Here is a 23,315-nt window from a genome sequence, read left to right on the forward strand (position 1 = left end):
ATATATTCATTTGCATGTATCATTGTGTTTATTTACTTATATATGTTATCCATGTAACCAATAAATCTGCATATTTTTATACCTGTGTATTATTGTATAATGCAGAACTACATGTTTATCATTAACGTCATCTCACGTCAAAAGAACTTATTTATCTGAGAAAATAGTCGGACTCAGATGTGAATTGTATCGATTAGTTTGTCTACAATTCACCAGGTCATGATTTTAAGAATTTATGACAAATTTTATAAAAAATTTTTTTTTATGGTTAATTATTTTTATGACCATAATTAATAAATCTTAATTGAATTATTACTTCCCGACAGGATGGAGGGGTTAAAAAAATAAATAAAATTAAACTCACCTCATCCACTTGTTCGCGAAGCCCGGCTCGTCTTCTTTCTTCTTCTTTGAGGACCTGGGAGGAAAAGGACCTTTGGTGTGACGTCACTGCGCTCCTCACATGGTCCATCACCAGAGACTTTGCAAAGATCATCGGAGCCAATACATTCTAACACTGTACAGAGCGCTTGCTCCGTACAGTATTGAAACAAAGTTTTATGAGAATCGACTTCGGATGATTCATCCGAAGTTGATTCGCTCATCCCCAATCCTGAGCATAGGTCGTCAATATCCGAGTGCCTGGTCTGACACCTGGCAATCAGATGGTTAAAGTGAGTCAGCGCAGTCTTCCCTTCATTGTTTACCTGCTCGCCGTTGCAACAGCAGCGATGGGCAGGTGTAACTACAAGAAGCCGTCCCGTTAACTTCTGGGACGGTTTCTTCCTATTCAAGTGTATAACACAGAGCCGTCTCATTGAAATGAATGGGACAGCTTTTTGTATAATTTAATGCACCTGCCCACCGCTGCTGTTGTGACAGCGAGCAGGTAAACAATGAAGTGAAGACTGCGCTGGAACGGCGAGTGCCTTCTCTTTTACCAGCTGATCGGCGGGGGTGCTGGGTGTCGGATCCCCACCGATCTGATATTGATTACCTATCCCGAGGATGGGTCATCAATAAAGCTAACTTGGACAACCCCTTTAAAGTGGCCCGATCCTGTGTGGTTTAAGGGGTTAAAGTGGCCCGATCCTGTGTGGTTTAAGGGGTTAAAGTGGCCCGATCCTTTGTGGTTTAAGGGGTTAAAGTGGGCCGATCCTGTGTGGTTGGTGGCAGAACACAAACCTTGTGGCAGGTCTGACTCTGAGCTCTCGTATCTCGCTGCCTAATCTTGTGAACTCCGCAGGATTTTTGCGCAGATCTCAGTTTGGTATAACTATGTAGAGCTGCGTGCCGAGAGTGACAGTCCAGGCTGATAATCACCTCCAGCCGGGGATTATTATACGTTTTACTGCTTTCTGGTGTTTTAAAATTTGCAGCTGAGACGCCTAAGTGTGAACACATTATAAAATATCAGCATCATGAAAATGCTCTTATCCTATTAATGTGTGACTGCAGACTGTGTAGCTGATCTAAGCGCACTCACAGGATTGTCCATGGCCCTCTAAATAATAGCGAGGGCCCCCAGTGCGAGATTGCTGTCTAGTAGTCGTGACTTGCAGCTCTCTCCATAGATGTCTCACTGTGCTTTGTAAAACCAAGCAGCCACCTAATGAACAATCAGCCACCTTATGCTTATAGCAAGTGATGTCCAGGAAAGAAAGCATACCCTATGTGTAATTCAGAATTATCTGCGCCTCCGGTCATCACTAACGAGCCCCTTGTGGGACACCAAGGTCTTCAGGTTCTAGAATGGAAAGGTAGAAATCTCGGTATTCATGTCCAGTGATGCCTCTTTCCAACCGCAATCCATATGTCTTTTCATCCTGGATGGATGACTGTGAGCGCCTGTTGACTGAGCTCTGTGTGCAGTAAGGGTGTATTCAGATGTTGCTGTTAAGGTGCAGATAAAGCCACAAGGGAAACCACATGCGGTTCTTCATTTGTGTTTTTATTGAAGTATCGCAGCTGCATCTTGAACGGCCGCCATGTTTTTTCTGCCGGCAAACTATGACACAAGCTTTCTAATGCAAGAAAATGCTAAATGGATGATTGAGATACCAGTCACAAGTTGCTACAATGTAGGAACCATACTGAAACAACGTATACGGAGAGCACAATGGGGGACAATTATTAATGGTGTTTTCTGGTAATATTGAATTTTAAGAAAGAGCTCACAGTCAGCCTCCTGAAACAGAAAATCCTACTTACCTGCTCCATGCCGCTCCGGTCCTCTGTTCTGCCGCCATCTTCCGGTCCCCGCACTGTGTATAAAGTGGATATAAAAAGTCTACACGGCCCTGTTAAAATGTCAGGTTTCTGTGATGTAAAATAAATTAACAAAGATAAATCATTTCAGAACCTTTTCCACCTTTAATGTGACCTATAAACTGTACAACTCAATTGAAAAACAAACTGAAATCTTTTAAGTGGAGGGAAGAAAAAATATAAAAATAAAATAATATGGTTGCATAAGTGTGCACACCCTTAAACTAATACTGTCATGCCCTGCTCAGGCTATGTGCGGAGGTCTACCAGGTTAGCAGCACGTGTGTAGCCTTTTTGTTTTTGAATTGAGCTATATCCGCCTCCCTTCAGGTGCACTGGGTGGGGTCGTTGGTTTGAGTTTAAATTACGCCCACTCCCAGTGTCCTTGGCGGGTTATAGCTTCTGTCTGGCTCAGAGGAAGGAAGGAAAGAAGGATTTGCTGTTCCTGCTCAGTACAAGATAAGTTGGTTTTGTTTTCTTGTGGTTGTCTGTCTAGGCTGTTAGAGAGACGCCTGCCCCCTCCAGGTCCTGAGGGAGCAGGCTGCCTCTTTCCCCCTTTCACCATCTTAGGGATTTTAGGGAATCTTCAGCCTAGGCACGAGGACACGTTCATTCCCACCTTCAGGGTCTGAATGTGGGCATAGAAGTCTAGGGAGAGCTGGTAGGGATTTGTCAGGAGGTGACCTCTATCCCCAGCTTTTTGTCTAGACACTTGTTTGCTTATATCCTGTCTGCCGTGACAAATACTTTGTTGAAGCACCGTCTTTTTGGGTATGAGTCTATCAGCATGGCACATTTTGACTTGGCAAGATTTGCCCACTCTTTGCAAAAACTCTCCAGATCTGTCAGATGGCGAGGGCATCTCCTGGGCACAGCCCTCCTCAGATCACCCACAGATTGTCAATCGAATTCAGGTCTGGGCTCTGGTTGGGCCATTCTAAAACTTTAATCTTCTTCTGGTGAAACCATTCCTTTGTTGATTTGGATGTCTGCTTTGGGTCGTTGTCCTGCTGAAAGATGAAGTTCCTCTTCATGTTCAGCTTTCTAGCAGAAGCCTGAAGGTTTTGTGCCAATATTGACTGGTATTTGGAACTGTTCATAATTCCCTGTAGCTTAACTAAGGTCCCAGTTCCAGCTGAAGAAGAACAGCCCCTTGGCATGATGCTGCCCCCACCAGGCTTCACTGTGGGGATGGGGTTCTTCTGGTGATGTGCAGTGTTGTTTTTGCGCCAAGCATGCCAATTATTTCTGGCATTGGCTCATTGACATCTAACCTGTCACAGTGTACTGACAGATTACTCCAACCTGTAGTAAGAAAGATAAGATCTTACATCAAGGATACGACACAAATCATAAAAATTATTGAAGATATAGATTTCAAATCGGACTGGACACTAGGCACTTTAGATGTACACTCCTTATACACAATAATTGAGCATGAACAAGGAATTAAGGCCATGAAAAAACAACTGGAAAAAAATAGTCTTTATCCAACAGAACAAATTGAATATCTAGTCAGGGGAGTCAATCATATTCTGACGCACAACAATTTTTGTTTTGAATCGGAATTCTTCCTCCAGATTAAGGGAACAGCTATGGGCACCAGGTTCGCCCCCAGCTAGGCAAACCTCTTCATGTCGGAGTGGGAGGACTGCCGCATCACACCTAGACTGGGGATGGACCTGGTGCTATGGCACCGTTACATAGATGATATTATCTTCATCTGGATAGGGAGTGATGATAAACTCTTAACTTTCCTACAGGACATCAGTCTGAACCCTATAAACTTACGTTTTTCTTCAAATACAAGCAAAACTCAAATAGAATTTCTAGACATACAGATTAAGGTGGTTCAGAATAAGTTTATCTGCTGCACTTATCAAAAACCCACAGCAAGAAACATTCTCTTTTCGAGTTGCCATCTACCCAATTGGCTCCTCAATATACCGGCAGGCCAATTCAGGAGGATAAAAAGAAACTGCACAGATGATAAACAATGTGAACACGAAGCTCAAAAAATGAAGGGACAATTTATTGCATGAGACTATTCTACAAAAGGAGAGAGATAAGGCACTTACTAAAGTAAGAAGTCTATTTTTTCAACACAGACAATACTTAAACCAACACAGATAAGGAGAGTGCTATCCGCATTATCCTACCATTGAATGCACAGCACAAAACAATTGAATGGATCTTAAAAAAGCACTGGCTTTATTCTTAAAGATAAGCTATTAAATCCACTGATCCCTACGAATCCACACATAGTCTACACAAAAGCCCCAAGGTGGATCGAGGTCAGGCTGTTTACCAGCACCTCGATCCCCCCTCGGAGCTAGGCCCACATACCTATTTTAATCGATCACACTTTTGATAACACCACTACATCATTATTACCAGACATTTGGACAAATCCGTCACCCTTTGGGAGTGTACATTTTTGTATATTTTCTTTTTTTTTCTTTTAGATTCTTGTGTATTTTGGGCAAATAGAATTTTGTATTATTTTTATTGCTACTTAATGAGGAAAGTCCATTGCTTTGGACCCACCAGGTTCTCCAATATAGAATGTATATGATCACTGGGAATAAATATTGACAAAAACATACACAAAATGGATACTAACAATAAAACGCAACATTACCGCATCTGATCGCATAGGATATAAATATGGCGACTATATGGTAATCTACACTATTTACACACTCAATCCTTTATAATACTATTATATTATTATTACCAAATACCAACGAACAAATCAATCAGATATTTGGATAAATTCATTATCCTTTGGGAGCATATATGTTTTTATTTTTTATATCCTCATGTATCGATATGGGCAAATACAATTTTTCACTATCCTCATTTATACTCAATGAAAAAAGTCCACCTTTTGGACTCATCAAGCCTTTCAATATAGAGTATATACGATTACTAAGAACAAACATGATGATGAAAATATGGATAAAATGGACATTGACAATAAAACGCAACATTACCGCACTTGACCGCATTTGATATAAATATGGCGTAGTCATGGCAATTTTCAATGAGACTCATTGTATTCATATCTATACTAAATCCACTCTGAGAAGGAGCCAAATTAGGGCTCTTTCACACTTGCGTTGTTCTTTTCTTCCGGCATAGAGTTCCGTCGTCGGGGCTCTATGCCGGAAGAATCCTGATCAGTTTTATCCTAATGCATTCTGAATGGAGAGAAATCCGTTCAGGATGCATCAGGACGTCTTCAGTTCAGGACTGGAACGTTTTTTGGCCGGAGAAAATACTGCAGCATGCTGCGCTTTTTGCTCCGGCCCAAAATCCTGAACACTTGCCGCAAGGCTGGATCCGGAATTAATGCCCATTGAGAGCCATTAATCCGGATCCGGCCTTAAGCTAAACGTCGTTTCGGCGCATTGCCGGATCCGACGTTTAGCTTTTTCTGAATGGTTACCATGGCTGCCAGGACGCTAAAGTCCTGGCAGCCATGGTAAAGTGTAGTGGAGAGCGGGGAAGCAGTATACTTACCGTCCGTGCGGCTCCCGGGGCGCCCCAGGCGCATGGATGACATGATCGTGTGGACACGTCATCCATGCGCATGGGGCGCTCTGACGTCATTCTGGAGCGCCCCGGGAGCCGCACGGATGGTAAGTATACCGCTCCCCCGCTCCTACTATGGCAACCAGGACTTTAATAGCGTCCTGGCTGCCATAGTAACACTGAACGCATTTTGAAGACGGATCCGTCTTCAAATGCTTTCAGTTGACTTGCGTTTTTCAGGATCCGGCGTGTAATTCCGGCAAATGGAGTACACGCCGGATCCGGACAACGCAAGTGTGAAAGAGGCCTAAACCAAGATGAAGAACCTAGAATACTTTTAAATAATCTTTAAAAAAATAAAAATCATTAAAAGGTAATGGATTAAAAAAATTATCAAAGGAAACAGACTAGGATCCACTCCGGTCCTTCAGTCCAACCCCAACAGGATTTAAAAGCTTGGAATGGAGAGATGCGGGTTACCACTGATGAAGAAGTCAGAGCTAGAATTAAGATTAAGATTAATAAGACACCCGCACAACCATTGCATAGATGAACTTTATCTAATCTACGGTTTGGAAGCGCTTCCATGTATTAAGCTGTATTCACCCATCCACTTGAATTGGCAATGAATATCCACAGCTAAATCACTGCTTTTACTCTTATTCTCTGTGTCATGAGGAAGGATCTGTAATATATGTTGATCCGAAACATGTTGATGAAATGAGCCTGATGTTTGGTTTTTAAGCACGTTTCCTAATAAAATACGCACTGCGAGGTGAAGATGGACAATCTACTTTTTCCGCTATTTCTCAGCCTTGGTTCCGGTTCTGTGTCCGTGCTCCTCGGTGGTGTATGGTGAGGTGAGCTCCAACTTGGTGTTTTTACGTTTATCCACTTGAATATACTCCTGAGCATCGGGAGCCCACGTGGGACGCCAAGCGCAAAAGGCTATGATACTTATCTCCATCGGCTGATGCAGACGCTGAATCACTCGAACGTCCCTGCATAGAGCCACGTGAGACGCCGAGCGCACGGCACCGGTCAAACAGCAGCGCTGAGAGCCTGTGAATCCGTCGGGACAGGTAATGGCGGCCAGTAAACAAGGGTATGGTGGGACGCCACCAGCAAAGTACTGGTCCGCTCTTATATTCATCTACATTTCCCTGAGAACTGGTGTATGGATATACGGAACTCATGGTATGATAACGGTCTCATAACCACATAAGACCTATAGAACTACTCAGACCAGCAACGCATTACGCAAGGTGAATTTTGACAACTTTATTAGGCTGTTCTAATATATTACTAGGAATATTAGAGACTTTATTTCAAACAAACCAAACAGAATAGTCTGGTTTGCAGCCCAATACAGTGAATATATCGCCACATGTCTGATTTCCACCATATATGCGGTATGACACAATATACATTCGATGTGTGACTGAAAATCATATCAGCAATATTTTTCCCAGGAAAATAATCCCTCGAATTCTGATCCTTGGTTTGACCAGCATATTGCTGTAGACATTATTTGGGACATTTGAAGAGTTCTTACTGACTTATTTTTTGCACACGATCTGTTTGTATATTTTTAATATTTATATATATTTTTATTATTTCTTATACTCTTTTACTATGATATAGGTACCACATTTTATGTGCAATATAGCATCTAATAATGAGTCAATTTTATCGTAGTATATCTGTGGGTCCGCAATATGCGAGGACCGGCCGTGTGCTCCCCGCATCACGGATGTGGACCCATTCACATGAATGGGTCCGCAATCTGGAGCTGCGTTGCGGAACCGAGGCACAAAACCCCACGGAAGCACATGTTCTATTTTTTTACAGTGTGGATGGATCACGTCCCAGCCGCTGCACGGATGTTGCCTGTGCATTGGGGACCGCAAATTGCGGTCCCCAATGCACGGAACACCTGCACAACGGCCGTGTGCATGAGGCCTAAAAACAGATAGTAAATCTGCTGCACGGCACGTGTGCCAGTTTCTTCTGTAATCTGTGCCAGAATCCTGGTGCAGCTTGCTTAGTAAATCTCCTCCTATGTGTTTGCACAACCTTCTATTTTTGGCTAGAGTTCTGGGGAAAACCAAAAGACCCAACAAATTGCGCGGGGATTCCACTGATGTCCAATGGCTTGTGGCTCCTCAAACCAATTTTACTTGTTGTCTCCAAAAATTCTTTAGTGAAACTGACTCAGTGGTTATTATATGTCTGATAACCGAATAATTATACCAATGGTGAGCTACACTTCCCAGGGGTGACCCCTATATCCAGGGGAAGCGACTGGATCCTTACATCAATGTGGAAATCTAGTAGACCTCGTACGGCACTGCAGAATATATCAGTGCTACACTGAGAACTTTCCCTAGACGACCATGCTAAATTATTTCTCAAATTTCCAAACAAGCAGTAAAGAATGTGTGTTTGGATAAGATTCGGGCGCCCCCCCCCCCCCCCGGACATATCAAATGTTGATTTTACATTCTTTTAAGGCTTCCAGTACATTTAACTCCAGGTTCGCCCCAGTTACCGGCTCCAGGGTTGTCAACGCGCTATAGAAATACCGTTTGCTGCCAGTTGTAAGAAAATGTTGGGGTAATTAACATTTTTGTCTGAAATGTTGTGTAATCCGCATTAATCCAAGCAAATTTAGAATGCAAAGAGGGTTTAGAGGGAGTCTGTCACCTCAGAATCGGTAAGCGCACTGCCATGAAGGGTAGGTGCCCCAAAACCAAACCATTCTTTATTTGCACAAATCCTTGTGTTTTCTAATCTTGAGTAATGCTACTTGTTATATTTATGCAAATCATTTTTTCGGTGCACTGTGGGTGAGGCCGCTTCATCTGGTGCATCATTGCTCTGCCATAACGTTGCCCAGCGCTTTCCCCTCTTGTCCCTGAGAATTCAGAGCTGGCAGCGATAATGCAGGGAAAGTCATGTGCACCGAAAACCTTATTGCATAAGGATTAGAGAATTCTCACAAGAAACACATGGCTAAGTTTCAAGCACTTATCATACAGGGAGGTGATTTTAGAGGGGACAGACTCGCTTTAGAGGAGTTTCCCAGGAAGGGGTACGTGACGCTCTAGTGAGTGCTGCAGCCTCTTCCTCGGCCTGTGATGTCACATCCATTGGTCACATGACCTTCATGCAGCTCAGATACAAAGCTCAGCCGCTATACAATGTGTGGCGCTGTTCTGCAGGGGCGCCAAGAATCAGACCCCCCTTCCTTCCCCAATCGAGTACTGATAACCTGTCCCATGGGAAGGTCAGGAATATTTAATAACTAGAAATCCCCCTTTAACACCATAGTCCAAAATAGATTAAAAAAATTACATTGTAAGTAACAGATTCTGGGTGACAACCCGAGTGGCAAGCATTGCAGCGCCCATACTGGCTGTCACCCAGCATTCCACAGTCTCTGACATATTCGGTGTTAGGATGAGGTAGACGCTTGTTTCTTATGGCACTCAAGAAGACGAGCAATAAAAGAGAGAAAGGCCAGCACCTGAAATTTAAATTCTCCGTATTTATTAGCCTTTAAACCGCCCTGGGTCCGACGTGTTTTGGAGAAGAGGTCTTTTCCCGGCTATGAAACGCGTCAGCCATTGTGGCAGCTTTAATAGCTCATAAATAAAGCAGAAAGGATTTTAATTTAAGCGCTGATTGCTCTCAGTTTTCCTCACTGAGTTGCCGGTCTTTTCGACGATACAAGATGTGGTCTCTCCCTGGGGAAATATAAAGATATGAGCTATATAGGAAAGTGTTCCTGCTCTGTGCCTCGGGGCTTACTGTAGGTGCAACATCAAGAAACAGATCTCTGTGTCAGTATTTACTATCATTCCAGCATTCTATTCGTAAGTACAGCTCTGGACACTGTTGCCCCCCCCCCCTCGCACACAACAAAATCTGAAAAATCAGCAGACAACCCTGGCACCAACCTGACCAAAAAACTCAGACAAGCTCCCAGGGCTGCTGAGCGGCGATGGAAGAAATCCCATTCTAAGGATCACTTCACTGCATACAAGCAATCCCTCCTCACATTCAAGTCCTTACTCGCTGATGCAAAACAGGCGACTTCTCATCCCTCATATCTTCCCTGGCCCACAGCCCTAAACAACTTTTTAATACTTTTACCTCCCTTCTCCCTCCCCCAGTTTAACTAACGCTGCGCTCTCCCCTGTTCCCCTGTATCCGTACAGCACTTACGAACAAGCTTCCATAGCAGGCAGAGCGGTTGGCAGCAGTAACGTCTCTCCCGGCTCATACATCGCAGTCTGTGATGTAAAATGGAAGCATTTGCCCCATAAGACGCAGGGGCATTTCCCCCCCACTTTTGGAGGGAAAAAGTGCGTCTTATAGGGCGAAAAATACGGTAATTCTTCTAGCTCCGTTCTATAGAAACAGTAGGTTTAAAGAGCACACCAAATGCTTGAAATAACTTCTTTATTAACTTAAACTTTTCTTCATATAACACTGCCGTCTCTGCAGCAGATAGTCCATGTACAAAACACGTGTTGAATAAAGTATCACAAAATGGCGGTATACATAAGATGGTGGTTCAACTGTTCAATCTTGTCATTCAACATAAAATGGTGGATATATTTCTCTCTTCAGTATCTGTACTCTCACTTTAAGTTACTAAAGCACTTTATGATCTCTCTGAGGTCTAACTAATAGTTCACTTGCGGAATTTGGTCGCAATTTGCAGTATGCAGTTAGCAGTAACTATTTGCAGATTGAGTATGATCTGGTATGGTTGTATGCAATTTGAATTGCAATATGGAATTTGAATTTGGATTGTGAACTTTGTAGTTTGTAATTGGTGGAACTGTAAGTAAACATACATATAACCAGTTCAGTATACACTTATAATAACTACATTAATAGGAACATTATATAACTGTTCTAAATACCTATTTTGGCCTCTCTGCTTCCATAAAACACAGCTCTTAGTGAAGTGTGTGTCTGTTCAGCTCCTCTTTCTGGTGAATAATGATTCCAGCAGCTCCTGCTAGGGGAATTTCCCACACAAGCTGTGTGTGAGGCTGGCTGTGATTGGTCAAGACTCCTGCCCAGCAACAACAGTTTAACTCTATGCTTTCTGTTGTTTCTGCTGACTGGGCTTACTTTACATTCATATAATGAATCTTAAAGGCATATTATCTTTTCTGCTTCTGTGAACACAATATATTTAACAGTTATATGACATCTAAAACATGAAGTCACTGTAAATAACTCTGCTTTTGTCTTTAACACACAAACATAGGAGCTGTATTAAGGTTATAGGTCTAGATTAAGGCATGCTCAACCTGCGGCCCTCCAGCTGTTGCAAAACTACAACTCCAGCATGCCCGAACAGTCTACAGCTATCAGCCTAGAGCAGGGCATTGTGGGAGTTGTAGTTTTACAACAGCTGGAGGGCCATCAGGTTGAGCATGCCTGGTCTAGATGTATAAACTAACAAGCTATATTAGCAACCTAGGACAGGTCTTAGCTGGCCAGCTACACCGCCTTCCCAGAGTTCCGTTGCCTCATGTCCTCACACGTGTAGCCAGCCATGTTAGGAAAAATTGCAATTACCATGAAGCTGCGAGGAAATTCACATTAGTTCATAATCTAATTTTTCACCTTACTATCCAGAATCCCACATTGTCCTATCTTCCATATCCTCCTTCTTCTCCTCCTCTCGCTTTCTAAAAGTTAACATGGATAAAACAGAATTTATCATCTTTCCCCCATCTTGCTCAACCCCCCAACAGACCTATCTATCACAATCAATGGCTGAACACTCTTCCCGGTCATCCAGGTCCGCTGCCTTGGATTCTGCCCTCTCCTTCCGACCGCACATCCAAGCCCTTTTACCACCTGCCGCCTCCAACTCAAAAACATCTCCCACATCCGAGCTTTCCTCAACTTTGAGTCTGCGAAAATGCTTGTACATGCCCTCGTTATCCCCCGCCTAGACTACTACAACATCCTCCTCTGTGGCCTTCCATCTAGCACTCTCGCACCCCTCCAATCTATCCTCAACTCTGCTGCCCGACTAATCCACCTCTCACCCTATTACTCCGCTGCCAATCCCTTCACTTGCTCCCCATTGCCCAGCAAATTCAGTTTAAAATACTAACAAATACATACAAGGCCGTCCATAACCTGTCCCCCCTCTACATCTCTGAGCTACTTTCATCTTTCTATTGAAAAAGAAAGGACATCTCATCTTTGTCAGTATCTTGTGGATTGCAGACCCATTCAAGTCATCCGCACCACCGAGTACACACGGCTGGCGCCTGTATATTGCAGACCCGCCATATACAATCCGCAATATGGGCACAGAGCCCTTACCGTCGCATGAATGGGTCCTAAATCTGATAACCCAGGGGAGCAGCGCACACAGCTGAGGGAGGTCTGTATTTTTACCAGAAGGAACAATCATTCTTATTTTTAGCATCTAACCTGGGGCCTGGAGCATGTGACAATGAATGAACCACCTCTGGGGTTAGTTTGCACATTTTATTTTGTCCCTTTGGGACCCAGAAGTTGTGATCTCGTTGAGCCTTAGTGGGTGGGAGACCCGTTCTTCAGCCCAGAGGAACACAGCAGAGGAAATTCACATGCTCTGTGTCTATTTCATATAAAGTCTTTGCCGGACACACATGCAGCAATTATAGCAGAGAAATGTTCGCACGTCCCCAGCGGGATATTACAATAACATCTATCATCCAAGATAAATGCAGAAGCACTCCGGAGTCCAGGCTGGTAGACTGTGGAATGTATAGGCTTGGATACAATTGTAGCAAAATCTCAGCTGCGAGAATGATTAGATCTGCAAAAACATTCTGCTTCCGGATGGAAAAGAAAAATTCTAATACTACAAGATGTAGGGCAATTGAAACCATAGGGTCAAGGTTAACTGTAATGTGGGGATGGTGCAACCAGATTGCACTGAAAAAAGGACTTTGGTTAAGTACTCACATTAGGAAAATGCCCCAAAACAACTACTTGGTCATTGGGTCCTTTGCTTGGCTACACCTAGCACTAATGCTCCAACTGCAAGCTACAGAGGAGGTGGTGAAATGGGGTGAAGTGGGTACAGTGCCCCAACAGGGCTGCGCTGTGGACTTACTGTCATGGATTTGTATGAGGTAGATCCGCAACGTATTACAGTACCAGCGAAGTGGATCAGATTTTTGGCATTTGCTCTTGTAAAAAAAATCCATAGTGTAAATCGACCTGCGGTGTAGATTTTATGTACATTTCTGCAGCAGATTTTACCATATGCAATACAGAGGGTGAAATATGCGGCAAATCCCCAGCTGAGTCAGCATGTGCTCGGTAAGCTGCGAGGAGGCTGCGGCACCCACACCTTCCTAAATAGCTGATCGGCAGGGGGACTGGGTGTCGGACCCCCACTGATCAGATATTGAGACCTAAACAAAGGATAGGTCATCAGTAAAAAAGGTCTTGGAAAATCCTTTTAAAATTTGCAATTTGACCAGAAAAGAAAGTAAGAGGAAGGGATTCCTCTGAAGAGCAGGAGATTATAATAACCAGGACTCTTCTCAGGTAGATCGGACTCTTTTCAAGGCCTGGGCTGCAATGATTATGATGCTGGTTCTCGGCAACCACTTACTTTTAGCTCATGAGTGACGCACCGCTGACATCAGCATTTCTGTCACTATATTATACTTCCCTCAGTGAGGTCAGCATAAAGTTGATGACGGGTTCCCTTTAAAGCAACGACCAACTGCATCAATAACCAACGGGTGACTTTTCATGGGTCTTACTTGAAAAATCTTCTATACATACATAGGGGGTCATTTACACAGATCGGGGTTTTACACCCCAAACTCTGACAGGAGACGTTTTTTGCAAACATTTACACCCGTTTCCAGGCATAAAGGTTATTACTTAGTGCCGTCATTTTTCCAGGACTAATGTCCCAGCCCCAGTCCCTGTCACACCCCTGCCTCTCCCAAGTGGCGAGGATGGCATAAAAACGCTCACGAGACAAAATATTGTCACTGGGCGCTTTAAATGTCACAAAACGAGGCCTTGCAACTATATTGTATGCCAAAAACTGGTGCAAAAAAAAGCTAGTAAATGACCCTCAAAGTGTCTTTTACTACAACGCTCAGTGCCGCGCACCTCGACCGAGTCATGCATCACATATTATTCAGTACAGAACATCCTCTGAACGAGCAGCAGTTTCCCTTTCACTTCCACATTAAAGAATAAAGCAAATTGAGTTAGTTGCTTCATATTCAGAACATCTGGGTTTCGGAGCGGTCTATCCGCCCGCCAGCACTTCTAGAATATCACCATTCTGGATAAAGCACAGCTGTCATAATGCGGTAATCCAGCAGAGATGCCAGCGCTCTGCGGTGCACACACCACGCAGGACGGGACAGGCTCAACTTCCCTGGAAAATATGACTAGAAATGAATTTAGTCTCCAGAAGCGGCTGGTACATAGTATCACTATCAGACCCGCCGCGGTCACTCCACTCCTCTGCTGACCTATCAATCCCACACAACATGGAAGCCAATGTTCCTTCGCCTCAAGAAAGAATTTCCAAATTATGGCCTTTATGTAAATTATCCATTTTCCTTGTAAACAGGTCAAAAATTCTGTGCTGATTAAGTTCATAATATGTTTTTTCTAATTATCCAGGCACATTTTTTTTTCTGATACAGAGCTCCAAACCCTCTGCTTCCCTTAAAAATGCCATAAACGTAAACGATTTTTCGTAAACCAAAGGGAATGGTCAGGTGAGTATTACTTCTAATATTACTTTATATCATTTTTACCTGTTTTTTCATTATAAAATTCATGGTCTTAAAAAATAATTTTGGCTGTCTGTATCTACCACCAGGGGGCTCAATATTACTGAACTCAACGGTAGCTGTACAAAAACGTATGTAATGATCGCCACCTAGTGGTGGCTGCAGGCAATCAGAATTTTATAAATTACTTCTGGGTATAATATGGATTAGGATCGCTAACTCATTCTCCATACAGTAAGAACATACAATATTACTTCCCATAACCATTGAGCCCAGTTATTGGCTCCGTGGTCACCTAGAGTCGCATTGCATGTCACTGTTGGAATATATTCTTGTACATAGGAGCAGTATTATAGTAGTTATATTCTTGTAAATAGGAGTAGTATTATAGTAGTTATATTCTTGTACATAGAAGCAGTATTATAGTAGTTATATTCTTGTACATAGGAGACAGTATTATAGTAGTTATATTCCTGTACATAGGAGCAGTATTATAGTAGTTATATTCTTGTAAATAGGAGTAGTATTATAGTAGTTATATTCTTGTACATAGAAGCAGTATTATAGTAGTTATAGTCTTGTACATAGGAACAGTATTATAGTAGTTTTATATTCTTGTACATAGGAGGCAGTATTATAGTAGTTATATTCTTGTACATAGGAGACAGTATTATAGTAGTTATATTCTTGTACATAGGAGGCAGTATTATAGTAGTTATATTCCTGTACATAGGAGCAGTATTATAGTAGTTATATTCTTGTACATAGGAGGCAGTATTATAGTAGTTATATTCCTGTACATAGGAGGCAGTATTATAGCAGTTATATTCTTGTACATAGGAGGCAGTATTATAGCAGTTATATTCTTGTACATAGGAGCAGTATTATAGTAGTTATATTCTTGTACATAGGAGCAGTATTATAGTAGTTATATTCTTGTACATAGGAGGCAGTATTATGGTAGTTATATTCTTGTATATAGGAGGCAGTATTATAGTAGTTATATTCTTGTATATAGGAGGCAGTATTATAGTAGTTATATTCTTGTACATAGGAGGCAGTATTATAGTAGTTATATTCCTGTACATAGGAGCAGTATTATAGTAGTTATATTCTTGTACATACGAGCAGTATTATAGTAGTTATATTCTTGTACATAGGAGCAGTATTATAGTAGTTATATTCTTGTACATAGGAGGCAGTATTATAGTAGTTATATTCTTGTACATACGAGCAGTATTATAGTAGTTATATTCTTGTACATAGGAGGCAGTATTATAGTAGTTATATTCTTGTACATACGAGCAGTATTATAATAGTTATATTCTTGTACATAGGAGCAGTATTATAGCAGTTATATTGTACATAGGAGCAGTATTATAGTAGTTATATTCTTGTACATAGGAGCAGTATTATAGTAGATATATTCTTGTACATAGGAGCAGTATTATAGTAGTTATATTCTTGTACATAGGAGCAGTATTATAGTAGTTATATTCTTGTACATACGAGCAGTATTATAGTAGTTATATTCTTGTACATACGAGCAGTATTATAGTAGTTATATTCTTGTACATAGGAGCAGTATTATAGTAGTTATATTACTGTACATAGGAGCAGTATTATAGTAGTTATATTCTTGTACATAGGAGCAGTATTATAGCAGTTATATTCTTGTACATAGGAGGCAGTATTATAGTAGTTATATTCTTGTACATAGGAGGCAGTATTATAGTGGTTATATTCTTGTACATAGGAGCAGTATTATAGCAGTTATATTCTTGTACATAGGAGCAGTATTATAGCAGTTATATTCTTGTACACAGGAGCAGTATTATAGTAGTTATATTCTTGTACATAGGAGCAGTATTATAGTAGATATATTCTTGTACATAGGAGCAGTATTATAGTAGTTATATTCCTGTACATAGGAGAAGTATTATAGTAGTTATATTCTTGTACATAGGAGCAGTATTATAGTAGTTATATTCTTGTACATAGGAGCAGTATTATAGTAGTTATATTCTTGTACATAGGAGGCAGTATTATAGTAGTTATATTCTTGTACATAGGAGGCAGTATTATAGTAGTTATATTCTTGTACACAGGAGCAGTATTATAGTAGTTATATTCTTGTACATAGGAGCAGTATTATAGCAGTTATATTCTTGTACATAGGAGCAGTATTGCTGAATGAAGAAGACCATTTAACTCCAGACAGGGTTGTGTATTTGTTATTGTCTTTAAGCAGACAGGGAAGTTCATGGCCATTAATTCATGTTTCTCTGGCCTTTTGAGTTGACTAGACAGGGTAGTGTGGAGTTTCGATCCATTAATCCTTCAGTCTTGTTTATCATCTTCAGTCATTGAGCGGACATGTTGTAGGTGTCACTCCGTCCCTCCCTTGGTTTCTGTGCTTTGGCAGTGGCCTATGTATCACAACAAATATGGAGAAATGACCTCTGGAATTGTAATTAAATCCTGGCAATGTCTAGGATATTTAATGCTTGTCTTTTTTAGCTGAATATGATAAAATTTTAAGTAATGAACTTCAACATGACAGATTTACATCGCAGGAGGGCTACGCGTCTTGCTGACAGATTCTTTGATGACAATGTGCTTTTATTGATGAATTTGCAAAAGAAGTAGCTGCGGCCTTTTGCCTTAATTAAAATCTCCATCATCGAGTATCCCAGATTGAAAGCAGAAAATTGATGTTTCTCAGTGAGGCGCCGTGCTGTAATTGTATGGATTGTGGCAAGCATTGAATGTAGCCTAGTATTGGTAATATGGTGTGACCTGAGGTTTGTGCACAATTCATTAGCAGTTCCCCGCTGACCGAGGCTCATTTCTCTCTGTATATGGCCACCTTTACATGTCTGCATTTGAAAGCCAAAACCATGCATGCAGCCTACAGGGAAAAGCTATAGTGGAAAGACCTGCAGGTCTTCAGTATTGTGGAGTCACTCACGGTTTGGGCTTACAAATCCTGACCGTGAGAAAGTGGCCGAGTGTGACCCGGTAATTTGGCTTACAGTGGCGTACATAGAGAAGTAAGGGCCCCATAGCAAGGATCAAACCAGGGCCCCCACACAGGACAGAAGGGTTTCCGCTTAAACCCTTTTCAATGACCCATGGGCCATTTTTCCACTGTCTCATTTGCTAAAAGTTGTTAGAGGGCAGAGTCCTGACCAAGGTTTCACCTCCAGTAGAAGAGGAGATGATTCCAACTAAGACTGGGCCCCCTCCTGCCCTGGGCTCTATAGCAGTCGCATGGTCTGCCGCTATGGTAGTTACGCACCGTTTGGCTGGTAGTTTATATGTCATTATCCCGGCATTCATCTCAGCTACTGAATTCCATTGAAGAATTTCTTTGACTACACATCAATGTGACCAAGCAGATGGGCAGCGCATACAATGGTGGAGGGACAGAGTGGGAACCCAAGCCCCTGATGTGACGGGAGGTCACTGATTATAGCTGCGCCCAAATGGAGCGGAGCTAAAAAAAAGATGGCACCGCTGTAGGGGTGCACCTAGCCTTTCTGCTGCCTGAGGCGAAAACTGAAACAGGGCCCCAACCCCCCAATGATAATTTCTTAACCAAACCCCTTCCTTCCAGCTCTACTGTTATAGACATACTTGGAAAACATTACATACAGCGCTACATACTGTGCCCACTGCGCTTCCCAATACTATACCGCAGAAACAGATAATGCCCCTTCCGCTGCCCCCATCTTGCCCCTACCCGATGCTGCCTGAGGCAATCGCCTCGCCTCATTGGCGGTGCACCCCCGTACCGCTGATACTGAAGGCAAAAATACAGCAGCATCCATGAGGCAGTGAATTCAGTTTGGACCTCAATTAGAATCCAGTTTTCACAAAGGACCAGTAACGAGCTTGGCCGTCATTAAATAGAGGCATGAACATGCAGATGAGTGGGCGCCATCAGCAATGCTGGTTGGAGGAGAGCTGCTGACAACTGGGCTCAACTACTGCTGCCCTGACAACTTTAGTGTAAAGTAAACTGACATTTTCTGAAATGATTTAGCCATCTCACCTTAGCAATATGTCATCACTTTCTGATTTAACGGGAGTCAGACTGCTGTGACCTCCTGAGAATGAAGGGGCCGTCGCCCGGTTAGTAGCTGGACCCATCTTTCCCGGCTCTCTTGGCCAGTGCAGCTGTATTTAAGCGAATGGGAACAGATAACATATACCTAAGATAGCCGAGACTGGAATAAGCCTTGCAACTAGCGTCCGGAGTTACGGAAACAGCACAGTTCAGCCCGCTCGCCTGCTTCCATAACTCCACCGACCCCAGGCCGCAGCTTATGGGTTATTTTGAAAGACTGAGATTGGAGTAAAATTTTCAACCTCCTCAGACCCTGAAGAAAAGTCTGCAACAAGGTACCCCCTTACCAGGTGCCATATATAATACTGGGCTGTTACCCTAAGGACCAGGGCTAAGGTGCGACTACCTTTGCTACAACGAAACCCTGACAGCTGGTGGCTGGGAAAATCTTTGGGGGAAACCTTTAGGCCTCTTTCACACGGGCGTCATATTTTTGGCCCGGATAAGAAGTGGGTGCGTTGCGGGAACACCCGCGATTTTTCTGCGCGAGTGCAAAACATTGTAATGCATTTTGCACTCGCGTGAAAAAAATCGCGCATGTTTGGTTCCCAAACCCGAACTTCTTCACAGAAGTTCGGGTTTGGGATCAGTGTTCTGTATAAGGGAAAATAATAGCATTCTGAATACAGAATGCATAGTACAATAGCGCTGGAGGGGTTAAAAAAATAAAAAATAAAAATTTAACTCACCTTAGTCCACTTGATCGCGCAGCCGGCATCTCTTCTGTCTCCTTTGTTGAATAGGACCTGTGGTGAGCATTAAATACAGGTAAAGGACCTTTGATGACGTCACTCCGGTCATCACATGGTACGTCACATGATCTTTTACCATGGTGAATCACCATGGTAAAAGATCATGTGACGTACCATGTGATGACCGGAGTGACGTCATCAAAGGTCCTGTTCCTGTAATTAATGCTCACCACAGGTCCTATTCAACAAAGGAGACAGAAGAGATGCCGGCTGCGCGATCAAGTGGACTAAGGTGAGTTAAATTAAAAAAAATATATATATTTAACCCCTCCAGCGCTATTGTACTATGCATTCTGTATTCAGAATGCTATTATTTTCCCTTATAACCATGTTATAAGGGAAAATAATAATGATTGGGTCTCCATCCCGATAGTCTCCTCGCAACCGTGCGTGAAAATCGCACCGCATCCGCACTTGCTTGCGGATGCTTGCGATTTTCACGCAACCCCATTCATTTCTATGGGGCCTGCGTTACGTGAAAAATGCAGAATATAGAAAAAGGTGCGATTTTCATGCAACGCATAAGTAATGCGTGAAAATCACCGCTCATGTGAACAGCCCCATAGAAATGAATGGGTCGGTATTCAGTGCGGGTGCAATGCGTTCAACTCACGCATCGCATCCGCGCGGAATACTCGCCCGTGTGAAAGGGGCCTTAGGCCTCTTGCACACGACCGTTTTTTTTCCCCGTTTACTGCCCGTTTTTTGCGTTCCGTATACGGAACCATTCATTTCAATGGTTCCTCAAAAAAAACGGAATGTACTCCGTATGCATTCCGTTTCCGTATTTCCGTTTAAAGATAGAACATGTCCTATTATTGCCCGCAAATCACGTTCTGTGGCTCCATTCAAGTCAATGGATCAGCAAAAAAACGGAACACATACGGAAATGCATCCGTATGTCTTCCGTTTCCGTTCCGTTTTTTGCTGAACCATCTATTGAAAATGTTATGCCCAGCCCAATTTTATCTATGTAATTACTGTATACTGTATATGCCATACGGAAAACGGAACAGAAACAAAAAACGGAACAACGGATCCGTGAAAAACGGATCGCAAAACACTAAAAAAGCCGTACGGTCGTGTGCAATAGGCCTTATTCTGAGGATCGGTGGGGGTCCCAATCAGAAAGTGACGTCTTACTATGTGAGCTGGGAAAGCCCCGGTAAGATCTGAAGAATCTGGAAAACTAGATCCTGTAGCAGATAGGTGCAGTCACATATGTTTATTTTTCCTGACAAAAGAGAAGTACTGTCTGTCTTTAATTCTTCCCCTTTTATAAACCAATCCTGACTTTGGATTAAAAACCCTGCAAAAGCGGCCGTACCCTGACTGTAGTGAGTCCATGCGGTGAGCTGAACCGCATAGACATGAACGGCCCCATAAACTGAAATGATCTCCGCATAAAACCAGTCTAATAAAGTGGGTCAGCCTGTGTGTCATGCTTCCTGCGTCCCGTCTGTCCCATGGGCGGCAGAGATGTTGGTTTTAATTACACACCCACCTCTTGAGTCCATTCATAGCCTGACCTCCCAGGCGGCCTCGATCCTCCTCCATTTACATGGTCTGGGCTTACATGCCAATCTGCCTTCATCAGATGATAAGCAGCATTTATACCTACAATCCGTGCAAATCCTGGCGCCTTCCTTTTGTATGTGTGAAAGGTGGGTCACAACCTAAATTACAGCTCCCACAGCCGCCCTCACCCAGCTTTACTGTGTACATCCGGAATGACACATACGACAAATTATAGAACGTACATTCAATATCCCCAATATGTCTATATACCGAAGAACTAATGTGGCAAGAGCCTTGTTATGGGGGCATCTGAGGCGGGCACACGCTGATATGCTGGCATTTGTGGTATGAACAATGTTATAGGCACACTATGTTATGGGGGGATCTGTGGGTGACACACCGTTATGGAGGATCTGTGGGTGACGCACCGTTATGGGGGGATCTGTGGGTGACGCACCGTTATGGGGGGATCTGTGGGTGACGCACCGTTATGGGGGATCTGTGGGTGACGCACCGTTATGGGGGATCTGTGGGTGACGCACCGTTATGGGGGGATCTGTGGGTGAAGCACCGTTATGGGGGGATCTGTGGGTGACGCACCGTTATGGGGGGATCTGTGGGTGACGCACCGTTATGGGGGGATCTGTGGGTGACGCACCGTTATGGGGGGATCTGTGGGTGACGCACCGTTATGGGGGGATCTGTGGGTGACGCACCGTTATGGGGGATCTGTGGGTGACACACCGTTATGGGGGGATCTGTGGGTGACACACCGTTATGGGGGGATCTGTGGGTGACACACCGTTATGGGGGATCTGTGGGTGACACACTGTTACAGGGATACCTGCAGTGGTCACACAGTTATGGAGGCATGTGCGGCAGACATATCTAATAAGGTTTGTGAAAAGCCTGTTTCCGATTCCCATCTTTTGGAGGTCCCCCGGCTTTTACAGTGTGAACTGTAGGACAGGTCTGTGTTGCAGCCTGACGTCCTCCTGCGCACACATGGCTTCTTCTTGGTGTGGATAAATGAGATTTGGTAGAGCCAGTCTATTGCAGACCTGCCGCCTCCGCTACAGCCCCCTCCGTCCTCGTCAGGCTCAGGCTCTGAGGTGGACACGTGTGCAGCTGTGCACAGGATATAGAGGGAGCCTCGCAGTGCACGGGCAGGAGCAGCACTCATGTCCGTCTGTCCTGTTTATCGGCAATGGTTTTCTGCGCAGCCTGACAGATCAGCGCCTGCAGGGCACTCCCTTAACACGGCCTGCAGCCGAGGCAGCGCTCTACCACTTGCACATCCATGGCACACGCAGACCAGTCCTACTGCTCCACGCCAGCTACGGTCAGAAGGAATAAAAGAGAAATCCTATTCAAAAGTGGAAAATTGTCTTTCACGGTCTATGTGACAGACGGCTGCTTACCTGCACGGTATAAACGTTGTGTGCTCCCTGCATTCGAGGAGACCAGGAGGCCTCTATTAACATTACATAACCAGCTGGTCCTGTCAAAATCTTTCGGTTTGGCCAACATTAAAGGGGTATTCTCATCTCAGACATTGATATTGCTGGGACCCGCTTCTATCTCCAGAACGGGTCCCTTGAAGTGAAGAAGAGTGCACTGCGCATGTGTGGCCACCCTCCATGCGCAGCGTGCTCTCCATTCAGCACTACTGGACTTCTGAAAAAAGCCACGCATGCTCGCTCGACTATTTGCGGAACTCCCATAGCAGTGAATGGAGAGCATGCTGCGCAGTAAGCACAGTAAGCTCTGTCACTTCGGGGCCCCCGTTCTGGAGATAGGAGCAGCAGGTCCCAGAGGTGGGACCGGCACCTACCTGACACTGATGGCATATCCTAGAGCTGGGCCAACCCCTTTAATGGTTTTTAGTTTATACTGGCAGCCATGTCCAGTCACCAAGTGGCACCCCACCACTGAAACCTGCCTTCGAATGTGAGCCTCCCATCATCTTATAGACAATCATCTCGGCTATCTCATACATACATTGGACTTGCAGCTAATTAGTTCTGCAGATTCTTCTCATGTAACTGCATTGTGACGGTTTTGCTCCTGGTGGTGGAACAATCTTCTTCTATACCACAAATTACAGCCTGTCCTCACATTCCCTAATAGCTCAGTGTGTTATTAGATTGATTCCCATGAGAAAGTTCACTGGTTTGAATCCAGGATCCGCCATGAAGAAGATTTCCCAAGAAAAGAGAAACAGCCTCATCCAGCTCATCGATAGCGGTATCTCAGTCAAGAACAACTGCATTGTGTGAGCGCCATGACAGCTGGGAGAAT

This window comes from Bufo gargarizans, chromosome 7, assembly GCF_014858855.1.
Source record: "Bufo gargarizans isolate SCDJY-AF-19 chromosome 7, ASM1485885v1, whole genome shotgun sequence".
NCBI lineage: Eukaryota > Metazoa > Chordata > Amphibia > Anura > Bufonidae > Bufo > Bufo gargarizans.